We start from the raw sequence: 21,331 nt of genomic DNA on the forward strand, positions 1-21,331 counted from the left end.
CTCTATTTATATATCAATTTGTTAATTTAGCTTTGTTTTCTGATGACTTCTCTCTTCTTTCTGTATTTCCTATTATCTCCTGCAATTTCTTTCAAATGATCCCCATAATTTGGAAGTTGGGATTTCAAGCCAATGGCCCCAACAGGCCTGTTCCGTGTGAATAGGGGTCGTCTCCTGAATAACAATAATCTCTCTTGGAGGAAGGAAAATTTAAAAGGAAACAAGAGAGAGAGAGAGAGAGAGAGAGAGAGAGAGAGAGAGAGAGAGAGAGAGAGAGAGCGTGTGTTTATTACGCCATATTTTACTCCGAGAGAACAAGAAAAACTACGATCAGCGACAGTTTTCTCAAGGGGCTTCCTCCTCCTCCTCCTCTGGAGGTTCTTGCCGTGAAATTATTCCAACCAAGTTCTGCTTGTTCAGTTAATTACGATCACTGCAACATCATTCTATACCACAGAACAGAGCACTGATAATGAATATCTTTCGTTATTATTATTATTTTTTTTTACCAGTCCTAACGCCTTTCTTTGTCCCCGACTGCAACCCGCTATTGTCGATAGGTCCATGTACCTGATGGTCAATAACTGTAATGGTCTACGGCCAAGATAAAAGGGGGTAATGAGGCTAGCTAGCTTATCCAAAAATTGTTTGCTAAGAACCTGAACCTGAAGATCCTCTCTCTCTCTCTCTCTCTCTCTCTCTCTCTCTCTCTCTCTCTCTCTCTCTCCACACACATATATATGTATTTGTCTGTTGATGCATACATACGTATCATGTATAACTGAATCACGAAGATATGGAACATGATGAATGTATAAATAAAGGCAAATGCCACGAAGGAAAAATGAAACAACGGAGTGGTTGCTGGGCCTTTCGAAGAGCCTAGCAACCACTCTGTTGTTTCACTTCTCCTCCGCGGCATTTGCCAGAAATATGACCCCTTCGATTTCCAGCAGGTATTTAAGCCTCCTCAATAAATATTGCGGAGGTTCATGTACAGACATCAGTCTTACCTTGGTAGTCACTCACCCGAGCCCTGACCTGACCCAATATCATCACTTATCATCGCTTATCGAACGACCGGCGGGACACAGCGAACGTGTGAATGCCTTCTGTGACTGAAGGAGAGGGTGTGTGCATGTGTTAGTGTATGTGTGATTCTGTGTGTGAGTCTACGCCCGTGAGTAACGAAGGACGCGTGTGCGCATGACGAGTTTTAAAGAACTCAGCGGAGTAAACATTTCATCGTGAGCCTGCGAGGAGTGAACGGAGGGAAATGATTTCATAGACCCGGTCGTGTTGACCTTGACTGTTCACGCAAGAGAAATCAGCTTCGTATCTCTGCCAAAACTGTAATACATGTATGGAAAATGACTGATTTACCATAAATCCATCTCTGTAACTGTATGCAGGATGACTGTATGTATGAACTGCTGTATATGCGCTCTTGTGTATACTGCAATTGGAAATTAGTCTGTGTCTGTGTTAATCTTTTATCCATGGTGTTTTATCGGCTATGAAAGAACTCGATGAGAAAAGTATCGCGTGAAAGCAAAACAAAAATTCAAAACAAATAAAAGACGTCAACAAGAGATGATGCAGGTAGACGCAATACTAGCAGCATCAGTTAACTGTGAAGACGGGAATAATCATCCTGTCGAAAAGAAAAAGAAGAGAGAATGAACAAAGAGCTCGTTAAAAAAACGACAAATAAAAAGGTAAAACAAATATCGAAAATGAATTAGAGTTTTCCATTACAAAGGGTACGATGGGTACATTCCCTGTTTCTGTTTGCTAAAGCCTCGAAATATATTGTTATGGTTATTTCTGGAAGCTGTTAAAGGGGTGGAACGAGTTGCAGAAATATGTCCTCGATAAAAGGAGAGAGAGAGAGAGAGAGAGCCCCCCGGGACGGAGAGAGAGAGCGAGAGAGAGATGAGAGGAGAGATGAGAGAGAGAGAGAGAGAGAGAGAGGAGAGAGAGAGAGAGAGAAATGGTTTGTTCATGATTGTTGTGATTCTATCATCGTGAAAGCATCTGTTCCTTGTGGCATATTAAAAAGTTTGTCATTTGCACATGCGTAAGTATACAAACGCAGTGTATTGAAGGTTCGGCTTAGAAAATAACCTGGAGAAAGATTATAATTCACTGGTTAAACTTTTCAGAGCATCTATCTTCCTCTTTATTCGAAAACAGGTCTTTTTCCAAAGGGTTGCCATTAGTGACTCACATCATATGTTTGGTTTAACTGAAGCTGGAGGCCATTCTGATCATGTTGTAGTGCGCCAGTTCATGATAATTCATCTGGCAACATACCTCCTGCTTTCCGATTTATTCTCTGCTATTGACCCCTTTTTCTGTTTAACTTGAGTTTCTGCATTATATGAGTCAGTTATAGCCTCCTGATATCCCTGATGAGAGATGAAAAACCGTAATGGGTAAATTTATGATGCTATAAAGGAATGATGCTAATATAACAAGTAAAAAATATACGCAATCGAGTTTTCCGTACTGCATATAATCAAGGCCACCGAAAATAGACCTGTCTTTTGGTAGTCTCGGTATAATACTGTATGAGCCACGGCCCATGAAACTTTCAGCCACGGCCCGGTGGTGGCCTGTCCTATAGCGATGAAGGCCAACTCTAACCATAAATGAAATCAAAACTACTGAGGCCAGAGGACTCCAATTTATTGCTATTTTTTATTGAAGGGTGGATGATCAATATACCAATTTGCAGCCCTCTATCTTCAGCACTGTTTAAGCTCTGATATTGGACAGAAAAACTGCGGTTGGACAGACAGAGGCGTTTCAGTAGTTTTTTTTTTTTTTCACAGAAAACTTAAAGTGTCAAGTAATGTATAATGTAGAACTTATTGTTGGGAGGAAACTGGTAATATCTTCCGCAATTAAAGTATGTCCTGAAACGACCTCAACCTCTGATATTAGAACACTGAATTACATGGATTTTCTCCTTTCAAGGTTTTCAGCTTCCTCCGTGTCCCCTCGCCGCCATTTTGTCTCTCGTTTATCTGATAATCAGTCAAAACATCGTTTCCATTTTCTTTCGTATGGAATCTGTCCTCTGAAAGAAATGACTAGAAAAGTGTGTAAATACACACATACACACACACAGATATAGTATATATATATATATATATATATATATATATATATATATATATACATATATATATATGCATATATACACACTATATATATATATATATATATATAGTATGTATTTGTATGTGTGTGTGTGTTCAAGACTATACATCATGTGAGTGGTCATGGTGATTATAAGTCAGTCACCGTCATGACTTTATGACAGTGATAGAGAAAGAGAAAAAACAGCTGTTTGTAAAAAGTAGAAAACAAAACCTGTTCCACTACCGTTACTCCGTCTTCTGCGTCCATAGACACCTGACACTGAAGCCAGCGCTGCGCGTAAGGAGAGATACGCATTCGGACAAACAAACATTTGCGGTGGCGAACCGGCATTTACAAAAGAAAAAAAATAATAAAAAAAAAGTAGGAAAAAAATAGGTCGTAAAACCTTACCATAAAATGGTTTGAAAACCACCGTAATTTTTCACTTCCTTTCATTCATGGCTAACCAAAAAAGAAAAAAATGCATAGCTCTATTTTCCAGACAGAAGGAGCGAACAATTTACACATTTCATTTTTTATGGGCAATTGTCATTCTATTTCTCATTGTAGCTTTTTCATATATTTTTAGGATTACCGGTTTCGTACACTATTTGTGGTTTCTTAAAAACGCTGAACGGTAAGGCAGTTTTGCGACACTTCTCTGCTCTCTTTCGTTGCTTTATCGTCTGTCGATCTTCCCTGCAATGAAACAAGACTTTGCAAGCACCTGCTCTATGTCCATTCTTGCATTAGTTATTTCAATTCTCCATAAAGAAAAAAAGAAAGAGAATAAATGAATAAACGAAGAAGGTCTTTCAATCATTATTTTTTCTCAGGACAGAAATCCAGCATTGTCATTTATATTACAGTGTTGTTATTCATTTATAATAAAAAAAACTCCAATACGAAAACATTTTTAAAAAACAAGTGATGTAAGTCTTCAAGTCAAACTGAAATATGTCACGTGACCTACGTCGTAAGTTTCATTCAGCGATTTATTATATAGATCTGCTACAGAATTCGTTATTGTAATAATATAATAACAATACACACACACACACATATATATTATATATATATATATATATATATATATATATATATATATATATGTGTGTGCTGTGTAGGTGTGTGTGTGTGTTGTGTTGTGTGCTGTGGTGTGTGTGTGTGCGGGCATGCAACGTACATATTTATTGGCAGAACCTTCCAAAATGACTTCTAAGCTTCTAAGCAATGACAGAATTCTGAGGAGTTGATAAATGACGAATGTTGACAAAACCTCAAATACTGGATTTATCTGTCTTATAAAGACGATGAGGTATCTGCATCGCTAGGCAACGCTTGATAGATCAGTTGAGTTGAAGGTATTTCCTCAGACGCTTTAACTGCACTAGGATACCTAAACTTCTGCGTGAGTAAAATCTAGGCTCGCAATAAGGAATTTCAGTCTATAACCTGATGCTTGATCGTTGTCCTCAAAAAAAAAAAGGCCCGGAATAGATAGCTGTAGCTTCAAATGTTTGAAAAGAGACGCGATAGAAACATGTTACTGACTTTTCATGTTACATAGGTCAGTGTACCAAATTTGATGCAATAATCATTACAGAATTACGAGGACTAAGACAGGTGGATTTGTAAATAAAAGCGAATAGACGAGTGGTTAAGTCTAATTTTCCGAAGCGAGGAAAATGTTGAAAACTAAAGACTAAATAGATAGCCAGGGCGCTACTTGATGGTTAGTCAGGATTCATACTGAGGAACTGAAGTCCTTGAGAGGAATTTGGTCAAAAATGAAAGAATACGAGCAATTACTCCATGTGACTTGGTAAGATTTAAAATATTTGCAATTCAAGTAAAACTACTGGAAGAGTGAACCCAATGGGTTCTGCGACAGCCAAGGCAGAAAGGTTGAGAATGACGTCTGAAGTGGACAGTGTTCGGTTCTGACTTATGGCTGATACCATTGGAGTCCTCACAATCGCACCTGGCTCGCGGTACAAGCAGGATATTGGACATTGTTCCATGTCTTACAACACAGCAGTGCATGAAAACGTTGCAGTAATCAAATTATCCAAACTATGAGGGTCCCTGAACCTTCTCATAGTTCCATTTCGTTCCTCCTCAAGGAACGATGTTTTATACAACACTCAAAAAGCACTATAGTTTCCGCTCTCTGAGCAAACATTTCATTTTCTCTCGTTGGGCTATAGCCGGTTTCCTTTTGGGCCTATGAGGAGTTCTGTCAACATTCACTTCATTCTGTCTATAGCTACTGTCTTGACCCACTGTCTCTGATTCATTATCAACTAGTTCATTACTATCAATATTCACTACTTCACATTCACTATCATGCACAGTACGATCAATACTTCATTCAACACTTGCGAGTTCGTCCTCGTTAGTCACTTCATTTGACATGACATCACAGTTATTGTCTTCATGTCGGTCATTCACCTCTAACATGATAATGCGTTTGATCGGCACAAGCTTTTAATGATTTCAAGGGAGCAATTGCAATCTTATCATTGGTAGTCAGCCTCTCGCAATCATGGCATAGCATACTCACCTGATAACCTCGTGAAGTTTGCTCAACGCTGCTCACAATACGTCGCATCGTGGCATGGTTTGCAACAGTAAATTGCTCTTTGGGCTGAATGCCCAGCATATCCGATCTCCACCACTCATGCACAACTCTTGAACTCTACACACTTGTAGTGTTCTTACAATGGAAGTGTCAACGTCCTGTCTAGCCCATCCTGGGAGTCTCCCATATGGGTATACTCCATCGGATGTTACAAATAAATTGATGCCGTCAAATTTTTCTAACCCATATACAAAATTATCAAAATGATCAGCTCCAATCAAGATCTCCACATTCTCGAGTTTGTCACTTTCAACCTCCCATTCAGCAAGTGTGCAACCTTTCTGTTGTAAATGCTCTCTCACATTTATCAGCCCGACATTTTGAATGGGTTGTATACTTCATCATGAACTAACAACCATAATCTTAGGACTCGTTGGCCTATTTTCAGCCAGCATGCTACTAATCACATCAGTTGCAAAACGTGCAATATTCAGGGAAACTCTTTTGACGATGGACAGGTCCAATTCAGTTGCAAAACAACTACTAATAAAGCTCCTTTTAGTGTCAAAAAATACTTGAGTCACACAAACCTTATTATTGCTATTACTAATAGTAGCTGATGCAGTTGGCAAGTCCACACTACTAGTAGAATTCAATCAGATAGCATTAACAAATGACTTCTCGTCTGATTTGTTACAGTGATTGTTTAAATTAAACTTTCTCTTCGGGCTTTCTTTTGACTGGCTCTGATTATGAGTGGTGGCTTTAGACAAAGGTTAGATCTAGAAACGGTGTTACTAGTTGAAGCTACATTAAGGTTTGGCTAGATTTTATGTTACTAGAACAAATGTGTCAAAAAATGATGGCATAAGATTCCTCTTGATTTTCTTACCGTTTTTAATTCATTTAAAGATTTATTTACCTACTCAGTTGTTTCTCTCGTAGTCTGCCTTGTGCACTTGGTTTTAGTCTTCTGTAAAAGAAAACTATTAAGAGGCCTTTGTCTGTCTGCACTTTTTTCTGTCCGCCCTCAGATCTTAAGAAATTCTGAGGCTGGAGGGCTGCAAATTGGAATGTTGATCACCCACCCTCCAATCATCAAGCAAACCAAATTGCAGCCATCTAGCCTTAATAGTTTTTATTTTATTTTAGATTAAAATTAGCCATGTTTCTGGCAACGCAACAACACAGGCCACTATGGCCGGCTGAGAGTTTCATGAGCCGAGCTTCATACAGCATCATAGCAAGACCACCGAAAGGTAGCTGTTTTCGAGCTCGAGATGAAGGAAGCAAATGGTTAAATTTATACACCTCCGTTGCAGAGAGAGAGACCCACCGCGTCCAACAGCCCAATGGCAAGATGCTCTGGGCGACGCGAGGCCCATCTCGGCGGGACATATAAGAAACCACGGCAATGAAGTCACTTGTTTCTCTCTCCCACTTCTCTGCTGAGTCTACATCGGAAATTATACTTGTTATTAGTGTGGAGCTACATATTTACCCTCATATGCTCTAAAACGTAAATGTATTGCTGTCTTATATTATTTGTTTCTCTGCTATCTGCCGATATATATATATATATATATATATATATATATATATATATATATATATATATATATATATATATATATATATATATATATATATATATATATATACATATATATAATAAACACACAGATGAGTTAAACAAATACTCAAAATACATATTTTGAGTATTTGTTGAAGTCATCCGTCAAATGTCCTATGAAAGCAAATGTCCGAAATGTATGTTTTTTTGGATGGGAAAAAATTACCATTTTACAAGGCAAATTTGTCATTGTAATGTAGAAAATATAATAATCATGTGACACCAAGTGCTACTATACACACGCAAAACTTCTCTTTTCAATATCATTTATATATATATATATATATATATATATATATATATATATATATATATATATATATATATGTGTGTGTGTGTGTGTGTGTGTGTGTATAGGTGTGTGTGTATGTGTGTTTGTATTATTTTATAGTGAAGCGTTTCAACATTTCCTTTGATAGTTATATGAAAGAGAGAGAGAGAGGAGACGACGATGAGAGATTAGCGGAGACGAGAGAGAGAGAGAGAGAGAGAGAGCATAGCGTGCCAGTGTTTTTAAGAACTGTGAGAATGAAAAATGTCACCAGAAATTTAAACCGAATAAATTGTTTTTGATTCTTTACTCAGAAAAAGATTTAACAGGTGGTGATATTCCAAACCAACGAAGCTTATTGCTTTCAAAGGGAACCTAACTATACCGGTAAGTAAAGCTTGAATTCTCTGGCCGCTTTGAAAAGTGATCACAACCTCGTCAACAAAATAGCCATGGAAACGATTCATTATTTCCATCGCAATTTCGGTATTCTACTCTACGAACCTTCCGTTAGTTTTCCTATCCCAATATTTATATAATTTATCTTCTTTTCCCGTCCCTTCTCCTGTATTGTATTTCATTTCCTTTTCTACGTAGCTTCCTTCCTCTTCCTCTTCCTCTTCCTTTTCCTCCTCTGGTTCTCCCAACTCCTCTTTTGCTGACTCCCTCTCCTTCTCTCAACAATCTCTCCCACTCTCGCCCAAGTTCCCTCCTCCTCCTCCTCCTCCCTCCTCCTCCTCCTCCTCCTCCTCCTCCCGTGTTCTCGCCTGCTCTATCTTTGTCTATCTTCTTTAACCTCATCACCAATTAAAGACAACATTTACATTCCATCTCCACCGGAGGGTAGTATTCATCTAGAGTCGTCGTTCTATTTTATTTCATCATTTTTTCACTCGTCCCATTTTCCGCAGCGGTGAAGGTTTCCGCCATTTTCACGGGGGGAAACACAGTAAAAAGAAATAAATGTAAAAAGGCTGAATAATGTTTCATTAAGTTCTCATGGGGTCCTGCGAGCTAACAGCGTCAACCAATCTCAGTCATGCAGTTGCGTTCCTGCCATCAAATTCTCTCGTGTTTTGCAGCCATTATCGTTGTTCAAGTCGTTGTTGTTGAACCTTTCATCATTACTTATTCGTTAATAAATTCATTTGCAGGATCTTTCCTAGTGAGTGACCCCCACAGGTTTAGCCCGTTATGTTTCCATCTTCGCGGTGTGCTTAACACCAGGCCGTTGGCAGTTTCCGTAAAAACATAAACAAAAGACTGTCAGTATCAGAAAGATAATGACCCCCAAGAAATTTTAGTCCTAGACAACGACCCCCGAACTTTGTTGGGGGTCACTTAGGAAACATGCAATTTGTTTAACCAAACACATTTATAATACTTCCTTACACAAACGTATGACCATGTGAAGCCGATGCCGGGTGCCCTCACCAGCGGGAGGACCCGGATTCGATTCTAACGCGAGGATGGGGTGATTTAGCTGTGTCTGGTCGAAACTCACCTGAGATTCTGCTCAACTGAGCAATCATTATGAATTTGGTATTAACCCTTATAATGTACAATATAATATATATATATATATATATATATATATATATATATATATATATATATATATATATAGATATATATATGTATATATTCATATATATATGTATATATATATATATGTGTGTGTGTGTGTGTGTGTGTTTGTGTGTGTATTGTCCAGTGACGATTTCCTGGCTTTGATAGCGCTGCTGGCCTTGAGTAAAGCAGGAAAATGTGAAGCTGATGTCTAGAGATAGTCTATCTTTTCCGCTCTGGTAGTTCTGGGTTCAGGCAGTACACAAGACTACGTTTCCCTGACCAGTCTGTTCAACAATGAACTTAATCCTCTTGCAGTTTCAATTAATATAAGTACCCTCATATTATTCTCCTTGCATTTTAGTATGTTTTTGTCTATTTATGTAGTTGTTCTTTTTTTATAAGCGGGATCTCTTCTTTCTGTATTTCTCTTAACTTCCTCTTGCTTCTTCCTAATGAACACCATATTCTTTTAAAGTTTGATTTTCAAATCATTTGCCCCTGTGGGCTTGTTGCATATGAATAGGTTTCATCGCCTGAATAATAATAATAATAATAATAATAATAATAATAATAATAATTTGACTATGGTACAAGAACAGATTAGATGATAAGTGCCAGTAGACCAGACGTGACGTCGATTGAAAAAATCAAGAAGAAAGTGTCACTTATTGATGTCGCAAAAACATGGGACACCAGAGTAGATGGGAAAGAAAAAGAAGAAACTGATAAGTATCAAGGCCTGAAAATAGAAATAAGAAGGATATGGGATATGCCAGTGGAAATTGTACCCATAATCATAGTAACACTAAGCACGATCCCAAGATCCCAAAAATGGCACTTGGAAAAACTAGATACTGAAGTAGCTTCAGGACTCACGCAGAAGAGTTTGCTACTAGAAACATTGTAAGAAAAGTGATGGACTCCTAAGGAGGCAGGATGCAACCCGGAATCCCGCGTTATAAAAATGACCTAGACAAATAGGATGACTGTGATACACGAGAATAATATAATAATAATAATGTCAGTCAGTATACGCGGTATATTTTTAAACTCACTCATCTGATCCGAATGAAATATTTTCCTTCAAACTGCTTTCCAGCCGGTGAGCGCTTCAAGCACCCCAACTTTTTACAAGTAAATTTGCTTCATCATCTTCTAAACCCCTTAGGAAACAGACTTACTTCATTTTCAGACTCAGTGTGACCAAAAATTCCTTTTCTTGTCACACAAAAGGTCTACATATATGCGAAGATACAATAATTTGCCATTTCACTCTCAGTGAATCGGTGTACCTGTTTTAATCCCTGAGCGTAATTTTTTATTTTATTTATTTATTTTTTTTTTTTTTTTTTAGTACCGTGCTCATTCTTCCCAATTCTACGCAAAGGGTCAATTTTCCTCTCAAAGCAACGTACGCAGGGAGCAGACATTGGGATCAATAATAAACAAGGTAGAATATATTTTATATATTTCTATATTTCATTTCTACGGTTACTAAGAAAGGAAAAGTGCTCGGAAAAATTAAGAGCAAAAATGAAATAAAGGAAAGATTAATCCGATTAAAACAAAATAAACTAACGAACTGGAATACAGTGAGAAGCAGCAACCAGCTAAACAATGCTACACAAATATTTTATCACATCTATCGCTCTGTGATTAGTAACTGTCTAACTTCGTAGGCACGCACATCATGTTTGTAATGTCTACAAAATTACAATAGTTCATAGTTGCTCAAGAAATAAAAAGTGACGCTCCCAAGTATAAAATACAAAAATTAGTATTCCATTGCTATGGACTCAGAGAATTAGAAAATTCTAATAGCTAAGATATTGCTGTATTCAAAAACTGACAGCTGTTACTTGGAAGGCACTGAAAATCCAATATGACTAAGTCCGACTTACATTTATAGTGTACAGAATTGACGCATGACTCATTAAAGCTTATTGAACTTTTTAAGAATGACGTAGTCACATAAAAAATAAAACGCTGTGAAAGTTAAGCGGTTCTATGAAAGTTAAGCGTCTGTCAGCGAGTTAGACTTTACCAATGAATTAAAGATTAAGCAATTCTACAATTAAAATGCTCCAGTTCAATTTCTGATCACTCGTCTCTGACAGACTTTCTAACACCAGAGCAAGACATCTTCTATCAGTCTGTTGCCGCCAGGAGTCTTTCCGGCTGGGTATACTAACCTTGTTAGTATCCGAGATGAATTTCTTTTCACAACTACCACCTTTTCGCCATCTAGCCTGGAATTCACTTCGGGTTTTTGGTTGGTGAAGATTAATTTAGCCTCACACCAGCACAACCTATAGTCCAATGTTGGCCAGTAAGTGTGGTGAGTGCTGAAGATGATAGGAAGCTAGATGCACATCTCTGTACTCTTTTTACGAATTGACTTTGACCGTCAGTACATATCACTCGTCTCACACTCCATTCACAACTCTACCTACATTTTTGTCCTTTCTCTAATTCATCACTCAACACGAAAATATTAATGTATTGTCTGAGAACCAGTCCTGCACAGAGCAGTGACTCTCCCATGTAATACAAATTACTGACCAATTTCATCTTGAAAAAAGCCTAATTGCTCAGTTCAACTTAGTTAGCACATAATAGATCTCCAGCTCCATCCACATTGCTTCTCTGACAATGTATTAGAAGTTTCTTCTTCACCAGTCTATCGTAAACACATCTTTGCATTCAGACCACCTAGCAAAATCTGCTCTCTACCCTTTCTCCCTTTCCGAACTTGATGATTATATATATTTATATATATATATATATATATTATATATATATATATATATATATATATATATATATATATGTGTGTGTGTGTGTGTGTGTGTGTGTGTATACATATTTATATATATATATATATATATATATATATATATATATATATATATATATGTATGCTTGTATGTACTATGTATGTATGGATGTATAAGTCAATCACGAAAATTTGGAACATGATAAATAAATATATATATTATTAAGAAGATTCGCTTAGTAAAGGACAAGAGTCGAAGGCCTTGCAACGGTACTCCAGTGTTCCACTTTCTTCGTGGCTCTTGACCTTATATATATATATATATATATATATATATATATATATATATATATATATATATATATGTATATGTATATATATATATATATATATATATAATTATATATATAGATATAAACATAAATGTGTGTGTATTTATATGCAAACATATGTAATTTATTTTCCTTTTGTTATCATAAGCTTGGGTCTGAGAAACCACAACCAAATTTATTATTACCATCATCGCTGTTGTGGTTAATTTTTTTTTTTATTAATATAATTCGTTCTTCGCCATTACTGTTTCAGACGTCTGTATAACAGTCGGCAATGCAGTTAAGACAGTATAATTTAAATTACATTTCCCAGCAAGCCTTAATGGAGATTAAGCCAATGCACAAACACTGGAGGCCATTAAGAAGGAAGCACTCACTCACTGACACATAACTCCAGCCAGCCGTGGAAGAACACAACTAGCCTTTCCTAACGGGGGAAACATTGATTACGTTAATGGTATCTGGCAACCGCATCCGTTATATTGTACTAAGACTGATTTAAGAGAGAGGGTTTTCGCCAGTTCGTGTCCAGCTCGGCTCTGTTTATTTGTTCTTTATTAACTCTGGTGTTTATTCCTTCGCTTACCTATAAATAGTCGCTCATTATTTTTTGCCGATGATGAACTTGGCATGAAAGATTCATGATAATTCCTTCTTATTCTTGGAAAAATGTAGTTGCACTTCTATACTTTACACACATCAACACACGTGAACTAAATGTATAGCCACGTGTATAAATGTATTACGCATAGCTATTGCCATGATAATATAGAAAGTGAGCAAAAGACGTTCTTTTCATTCAGAATTATTAGTCTGTGTGTGTGTGTATTTGTGTCCGCTTTTTCTCATAATACCTGGTAACGAGTGGTTTTCGCTGTGCTAACAATTTTTCACCGTTATAACTACTATAAGAGTCTGGTGCAATGTTTACGGTAACGGTGTTGCTCGTTTGTATATTAGTATGACTGACTGCTGGCTGATTGCTGCTGCTGTTGCTGCTGCTGCTGCTGCGTCCGCTCTTGCGCTGTTGTTTTCATTATCATCGACTTCGTCACAGCGTTTGTTGTTTTTGTTGCTGTTGCTGCCGCTGCTAGTTATTGTTGCGACAACTATTATTTTAATGATGACGTAACTTTTTTGCGAAATTTCTATTTCCTGTCCTATTACTATTATTCATCAAGACACTTTTGTCTTATAATATCATGGAAGGAATACGAGTATGTTTTCATTGCTACTTTCATGTTTCTAAAGCAGACCTCTGTTTCTGCGGTAGGTGATAGATACTGGCATCGCCGCTATTTAAGTTTCTTTGAATCTTTGATTCTAGAGATCGCTGCTTTATCGGAGATTTCGCCTGCTATGATTTTTTTTATCATGCTGCATTCTATTATATATATATATATATATATATATATATATTATATAATATATATATAGATTAGATTTATATATATATATATGTATATATATACGTGTATATATATATATATGATATATATATATAAACTCTATATATATATATATATTATATATATCATCACAAGGTGGAGAGGTAAAGGCATGTCTCAGCGTAGTACATAATTATTGCCGACGTTTCACATCACTTCGATGCATTTCAAGGCTGGGAATTGATAAAAATACAAACATATAGACTCGTCACTGATAAAACACGGTATAATATTTAAAATTTAAAATTGAACACTAAAACATTTAAAATGTAAAAATTATTGTACAACAACACTAGGTTGGAGAGACAACCTACCAGAGTAAAAAATAGAAGGTGACTGAAGGACAGAGTGGGGAGAAAAAAAAATAATAATAAAGTAAAAAAAAAAAAAACACCCACACACAAAACTATGTAAACAAACAAGTGGTTAGGCTATGAACAGCTGAACTGACGAGGACTGGGCATTTAAATTCGGTACATTAGTTTTGATTAAAATTGATTCCAGTGTTAAAAGCTCGTCATCTTTATTGGCTGATCCAATAATTTTAAAATCATCGATGTCCAAGCGGGAGCGACAGGTAATAGAGTGGTTCCGGATGCTGGATAGCTCAGGATTCGATAATTTGCATCCTGTTCGGAAACTGACTCCTTTGTGGGCGCAGAAACGGACTTGTAGCAGCCTCTTCGTGCATCCAACATAAGTACCCCGATTACATCTGGGACAAGTGTATTGATAAACTATGTTGGACACCAAAGGCGGGCTTAATCTGTCTTTAGCTCTGAAAAGAGATCGGATTGTTAGAGGATTTTTCGGAATTAATTTTAGGTTCAAGGCTGGTAATTCCTTGTTAATTAATCGTATAACTTTCTTTTTGAAGGAACTGTCATGGAGGAAAATTAATTCCGAAAAATCCTCTAACAATCCGATCTCTTTTCAGAGCTAAAGACAGATTAAGCCCGCCTTTGGTGTCCAACATAGTTTATCAATACACTTGTCCCAGATGTAATCGGGGTACTTATGTTGGATGCACGAAGAGGCTGCTACAAGTCCGTTTCTGCGCCCACAAAGGAGTCAGTTTCCGAACAGGATGCAAATTATCGAATCCTGAGCTATCCAGCATCCGGAACCACTCTATTACTGGTCGCTCCCGCTTGGACATCGATGATTTTAAAATTATTGGATCAGCCAATAAAGATGACGAGCTTTTAACACTGGAATCAATTTTAATCAAAACTAATGTACCGAATTTAAATGCCCAGTCCTCGTCAGTTCAGCTGTTCATAGCCTAACCACTTGTTTGTTTGTTTACATAGTTTTTGTGTGTGGGTGTTTTTTTTTTTACTTTATTATTATTTTTTTTTCTCCCCACTCTGTCCTTCAGTCACCTTCTATTTTTTTACTCTGGTAGGTTGTCTCTCCAACCTAGTGTTGTTGTACAATAATTTTTACATTTTAAATGTTTTAGTGTTCAATTTTAAATTTTAAATATTATACCGTGTTTTATCAGTGACGAGTCTTATATGTTTGTATTTTTATCAATTCCCAGCCTTGAAAATGCATCGAAGTGATGTGAAACGTCGGCAATAAATTATGTACTACGCTGAGACATGCCTTTACCTCTCCACCTTGTGATATCTGTAGGGCTTGAGCCCCCTTACTAGTCTTCTATATATATATATATATATATACACGTATATATATAGTATATATGTATATATCTATATATATATATATATATATATATATATATATATATATATATATGATCGAACTGACAGTTTCAGTTTGGAGAACTTGAGACTATAGTATTTGTGAGGTGAATTGCTGAGATAAAAACCTCTTATGTTGTCAGGAAAGCAAATGTTTGAGCTTCAGCCATAAGAGTGACTGATTTGGTTTAAAAAAGATGCTACCAGGTGTGTTATATTTCTTTGGCTGTTTAATGCATAAATGGATATAGTAAAACAAGAAATTAGAGGAAGGATGATGAATGTAGTGCAGCGTAAAGGGATAAGAAGATGCGTGATAAAACAGAATCGATTGGAGATACTGAAGAACAGCAACAGAGATTTTTGAAAGAGTTTGAAATGATTTGCCAGTTAATAGATTTAAGATGTGAGCAAGAGGAAAGTTATGAGAGCAAATAGGGCCCTCAGCAACTTTTCTCAGATTTTTTTAACTTCCACCCCACCGATTAAATGTCAAAGAACTTATCGCTTTTGTATATATACAAACGTACATACATACGCATGTATGGATGATTTATGTTATATAAGTATATATATATATATATATATAGAGAGAGAGAGAGAGAGAGAGAGAGAGACGATGAGAGAGAGAGATGCACACATACATGTATCAATATATTATATATATATATATATATATATATATATATATATATATTTCTATAATTATATATGTGTGTGATGTTTTCTTTTATAGAAACCAGTTGTAGGTATTTTTCTAATATTTTCAATTTAATGTTTCTCTATATTCCAAGTAGGAAATTAACTGTCTTTAAAATCCTTTTCTATATTTATTTTCTCTGTTAGCTCACGCACGCTGTAACTTATTTGACCTTTTCTGTTATGTCCAGTGTATGTTGGTAGTAGTATATATATCTCTGTAGCAAGCCTTTCAAATTTTGGATTTTCTCCAAAACCCCAGACTCAGTTTCAGCAAAACTTGGAACAAAAAAGGATTCATGTTCAAATTGCTCTGAGTTATTCGGCAAGTGGAGGCAATTAAGTAATGTAAGGACAGGGTGGAGTCATTCAAGCATTTCTAAAAAAATAATGAAGTAGGTTTGACAAAATTTACCATGCAAGCTTCTTTAGAAATTCAGATTCGAGCTTGGTCAAACCATGAATGGGTCCACAATCGGGGTCCAAAATCCTGTACAGGAATGTGTAGTATAACATCTCCCGAACAAGAATACAACGTGTCAAATCTTTATGCAGTTACCTTCTTTTACCGTAGATGCAAATGTACATCTTGGTTCAAACTTTTGCACAAAAGATAAATTGAAAAAATCTTTAATAAGTACTTTTAAAGTTCGACAGTGTGGCCTACGTGTTTTAGCCTTTTGTTATTCCTCTATTTTGATTCAGGGAAGTGCACGAGATGCAGTATGAATTCTGTGTCACGAGGAAGTACCATTTACAGAGAAACCATTCTATAACATTAAACCAGAAAATTTGATAGATTTCCGTAATATTAATTTTAGGACGACGTTCTGTAAGAATCTTTACTCAGAGACATTCGGATGTCGATACACGAAATCTTGGCAACTCTTCCTGCACTTCGGATTTTAAGAAATTCACGCGGCATTTTAAGACGATATTCAAGGATAATTATCACTGATAATAATGAATTCGAAAGTGGTTTTGTTCACGACTACAAGACATAAATGAAAATAAGATCTTGGATAATTTATGATTATCTGAAATCGACAGCAGTAAATTATTTTTGTTGGGGAAACCTAGAACAGTAAGTAAAGGAAGATATTAAAAAGTAAATGTTTGTATATAATCTATATATATATATATATATATATATATCTATATAGATATACATATATGTATATAATGTGTATGTATGTATGTATGTATAAGTAGCCTATATATTGTGTGGATAAAGTATAACAAGGAAAACTAAGATTTTAGCTAGGAGTTCTTTCAACTTGGAAAGATTGCTGTCAGTAATAAAACACCCCTAGGATCACTAAGCAGACTTTCCCTTGTTAGTGACGGTAGAGCTGTAAGTAGACTTGCCAAGACACCTTTAATGATCATGGAAGTCCGCGTAGAAGACTTGTCTTCTTAAGAGGAAAGAGAGTCTAAAAAAGACTCGCTCTGAGGTAACTTGTCCCGTTAAATGAACATGACTACCCAACCCTCAAATGTAACAACGCAGTTAACACAAGTTTCTCCAAACAATAAGGAATGGACTAAACAGTTATCCTCAGTGTTCCCAAATACCTTCAATGGACTGACATTTCTACTGAGCACTTAATAACAGTCAAAAATAAAAAATAGAAAATTTTGAGAAGGAAATGATTTTATCGTACGGCTATCTCAATTTCCGAGACAGCCAGGCATGGAGAATGACCCAAGTGATAGATTTCACATTATCCTGAACATTTTTAATCAAGAGCTGTCTCATTTCGATTTTTTTTCTCTCATTTTCTTGAGCTGAAGTTCAGTCTAGAAAAATATTAAAATGAGTGAAAATTAATATGGGGTTACTTCCGCCTCAGCCAGATTTGTTGCTCAAACAGAATTTGGTAGCAAAACGTGAAGAAAAATTCGGTGCGGAGAGTAGGTACACCAACTAAAGACAGAAGGGTTCTTTAACATGACAGCTGAAACGAAGAGCAAGCACAGTAGAAAGACAAGAATCGTCAATTGCAATGGAGGTTGGATACAGGATCGGTCAAATAGAATTCTCGATGTCACCTTACGAAGAGAAAGGGTGAAGGCTTACGTACGAGGGAAGGCTGGCAAAGCCTTGTACCGCACCTTGTTAACTTCATGTCTGTGGATCCCAACTAGAGAGATCCACACTGCTCATTAAAATTACAAGTCTCATTTTTTATTGAAACCATTTATCGCCGTTGATTCTTGCATTATAGATACATACGCCCATACACACAGGTATGTGCGTGTGTATATATATATATGTACATAAACAAACCACAAATATATATATAAACCACAACAGAATTTAGCAGAACGCGTGTAAAGCGCTCCTCCTCGCCTGGTGATAGAACTCTGACATTCTAGCTAGTGAGGAGAGCTCATATAAACGAATATATAGACATATATAGATGTTTGTGTATATATGTATATGAGATATAAGATTACTCTATTATTCTTCAACGAAAACCGACGTATTAGTCACTTTAACTCCCCCATCTAGTCATAGCCTGAAGGAAACGGAGGGAAGAAGAAGGAAAACGATTAGACCGAAGCTCTTTTCCCAATAAGAATTCTTTAGCAAATGCATCTTTACCAATTAAACAGTAGAAAAAAAAGTGTTCGCTTCTCATTCTTTGTTTCTTTTAGAGGATCCTTCCCTCGCTTCACGAAAAGTGAACGAGGAAAATTCTAAATGGCGTTTTTTCTTCGGCGGGCAAAAGAGTCCAGTTTAAAATGCCTTCCAACGATTGCGACTTGCAAAACCCAGAAATGGAATTACACCCATCTCGGATCTTTCCTCGAAAGTGACCCCTCGGGTTTCAACCCATTACTCATCCACCTTTGAGGCGTATTTAGTACAAGCCCCTTGGGGATGATCGTAAATATATAAACAAAGACTGTAAATAGCATAAAGGTAATGACCCCCAAGAAATATCAGTCGTAGATAACGACCTCTGAAAACCCTTGGGGGTCACTACTAGGAAAGATCGCCGATTTCTCCCAGAAGAACTGTTCAAGATAAAGTCTCCTGAAAACCGGCGACTGAAAATAGAGTGAAACTATGATGAGAGAGAGAAGATCGCCGAACAGGTTGTTGGATTTCAGACCTACAGAGTTGTTTCTCTCTCTCTCTCTCTCTCTCTCTCTCTCTCTCTCTCTCTCTCTCTCTCTCTCTCTCTCTCTCTCTCTAGAAAGTGACCGCCAAGGGTTTTCGGGGATCATTGTTAAGGAATAATATTTCTTGGGGGTCATTGTCTTTATGTATATGTATTTACAGTCTTTTGTGAATGGTTTTGCGATCATCCCCAACAGGCTTCTACTGAACACGCCGCAAAGGTGGATACATACCGGGTTGAAACCTAGGAAAAATCACTGTCTTTTTGCCTGTCTGCACGCGTATGTGCTGATATCCAAAGAAAAGGTTGCTTGATTTTGATTTAACTTTTCAGGTATGGTCACAAGACGCCTTACTCAAGAAGATTTATTTTTAAGAAAAATTACTCTAAGGTCAAATTCACAAATTTCCAGTGATGTAATCGTTGGTGCCCTGCTCTAAATTTTTCTTAATATTTATTCGTTTATGAAGTGTACCCAGTCTAACCTTTACACGCTTATGGTCAAGGATGCAGAACAAGTTACAGTTTTCATAAAACATGCGTGCACGTGAACCGGAAATGATAATGAGTTCATTTATTCACAGTTGATTGGGGTTTTTATAGGCATGATCTCGAGTGCTTTTGTTTTATTTGTTTGACCCTATTTTTCTGGTCACCAAATATTCCATGATTTTTTTCGTTTTGCACAATAACTGTACGGCTTATGCTTTTGCTCCTAGACTTTCATTTTATATAGATTTTTTTTCTCAGTGTTCTTCTATCGTGCATCAGCGAAATTATAATCTGTAGTTACATCATCACTACAGGGTATTGGTTATACAATCAATGTAAGGCTAATGAATATATAAATTAACTCTAAATTTATTTCGATGAGTTTAAATGTCGATGTAAAGAAAAATGTTTTTATAGAGAAAAAGAACACGAAAAATTGTATCTGCTACAGAGATGCTTTTTCTGGTTTTCTGTATGACATAATTCAAAGTTCTTTGAAATTATAACTTTTCTTATAAATTTTGCTTTCGTTTCCCTCATTTCCTAACTCGTAGTCAAAGGTATAGGCTCATGTCTTGCATCCTCAAGCTCCTTTTTAAACGAAGCAGTTGAAAATAAGCAATATCTTATACGACATTTCTCGAAGCAATAGATGCCCTATCGTGTTCATAGGAATTACTTCTACCTCCGATTCGGCAGAATTGTCTTTTAAAATAATGATAATAACTGGAAGACCTGGGCTGTTTTGTTATTAAACATAGTTATGAGAATGCAAAAATCACTCCTTGAGGGTTTCTCCTTTAAGGGAGTTTATCTTTGCTAAAAATTCTACAGACATCAATCATTAGTGTACTGGTGTTAGTAGAAATGAAGTAGTCAGCGATATTGCAGAGGAGAGGTTACTCCATCACCTTTCCAAGTATAGCTCTTAACCTGGGAGTTCTTTCTGACTCTGTTGAACAGTCATGCATCCCCCTTTATATCATTCTCAAAATAATACTGCGGAGGATACCCTTGAGGATTTTTTTTAAACACGTCACTTTATTTCCACGGAGGTGAAATCTTCTCAAGATACCAATTCGACAGCTGATGGTTCTAACCATTCCTCGGCCTTCGTCTTTTAATGCTTCACTCCAATACACAGTACCTTGAAAAGTTCAGTCGTACATGTGAGTGGTCTTACTCCAATGTGTATAGATTATATGTGTTGATGGACCTTCCAGTACTTGGTAATTATTTGTCATCATTCACTAGGTGACTTACCGTGTACAGTTCTCTATGGAAATTGGGGCGGAGAGCCCCTCGCTGTTTCTTTTCCATTTCAAAGATTTGAGGATTCTCGCCTTTGCAATCTATAGCTGGCACAAAAATTAACTTTCCTCTGCTTTGGGGAATTCACTGTAAGGACTTTTTCACTTTTCGCCTGGACTTTGGAGGACTTGTGCATACGTTAAGGATCATTTACTAAATGTTGATGGAATCTTAGATGTCAATCTGGATATGCATATATTACGAAATTTTGACTTGGTAGAGA

The 21,331-nt window shown here is 36.6% G+C and overlaps 1 protein-coding gene across 2 annotated transcripts in view; it reads left to right on the forward strand.

Moving 5' to 3' along the window:
* LOC135205439 (ecdysone-induced protein 78C-like) overlaps positions 1-21,331 on the forward strand; it is a 443,638-nt gene that overhangs the window by 273,731 nt on the left and 148,576 nt on the right. The window lies entirely within an intron of this gene.

This window comes from Macrobrachium nipponense, chromosome 11 (assembly GCF_015104395.2).
Source record: "Macrobrachium nipponense isolate FS-2020 chromosome 11, ASM1510439v2, whole genome shotgun sequence".
NCBI lineage: Eukaryota > Metazoa > Arthropoda > Malacostraca > Decapoda > Palaemonidae > Macrobrachium > Macrobrachium nipponense.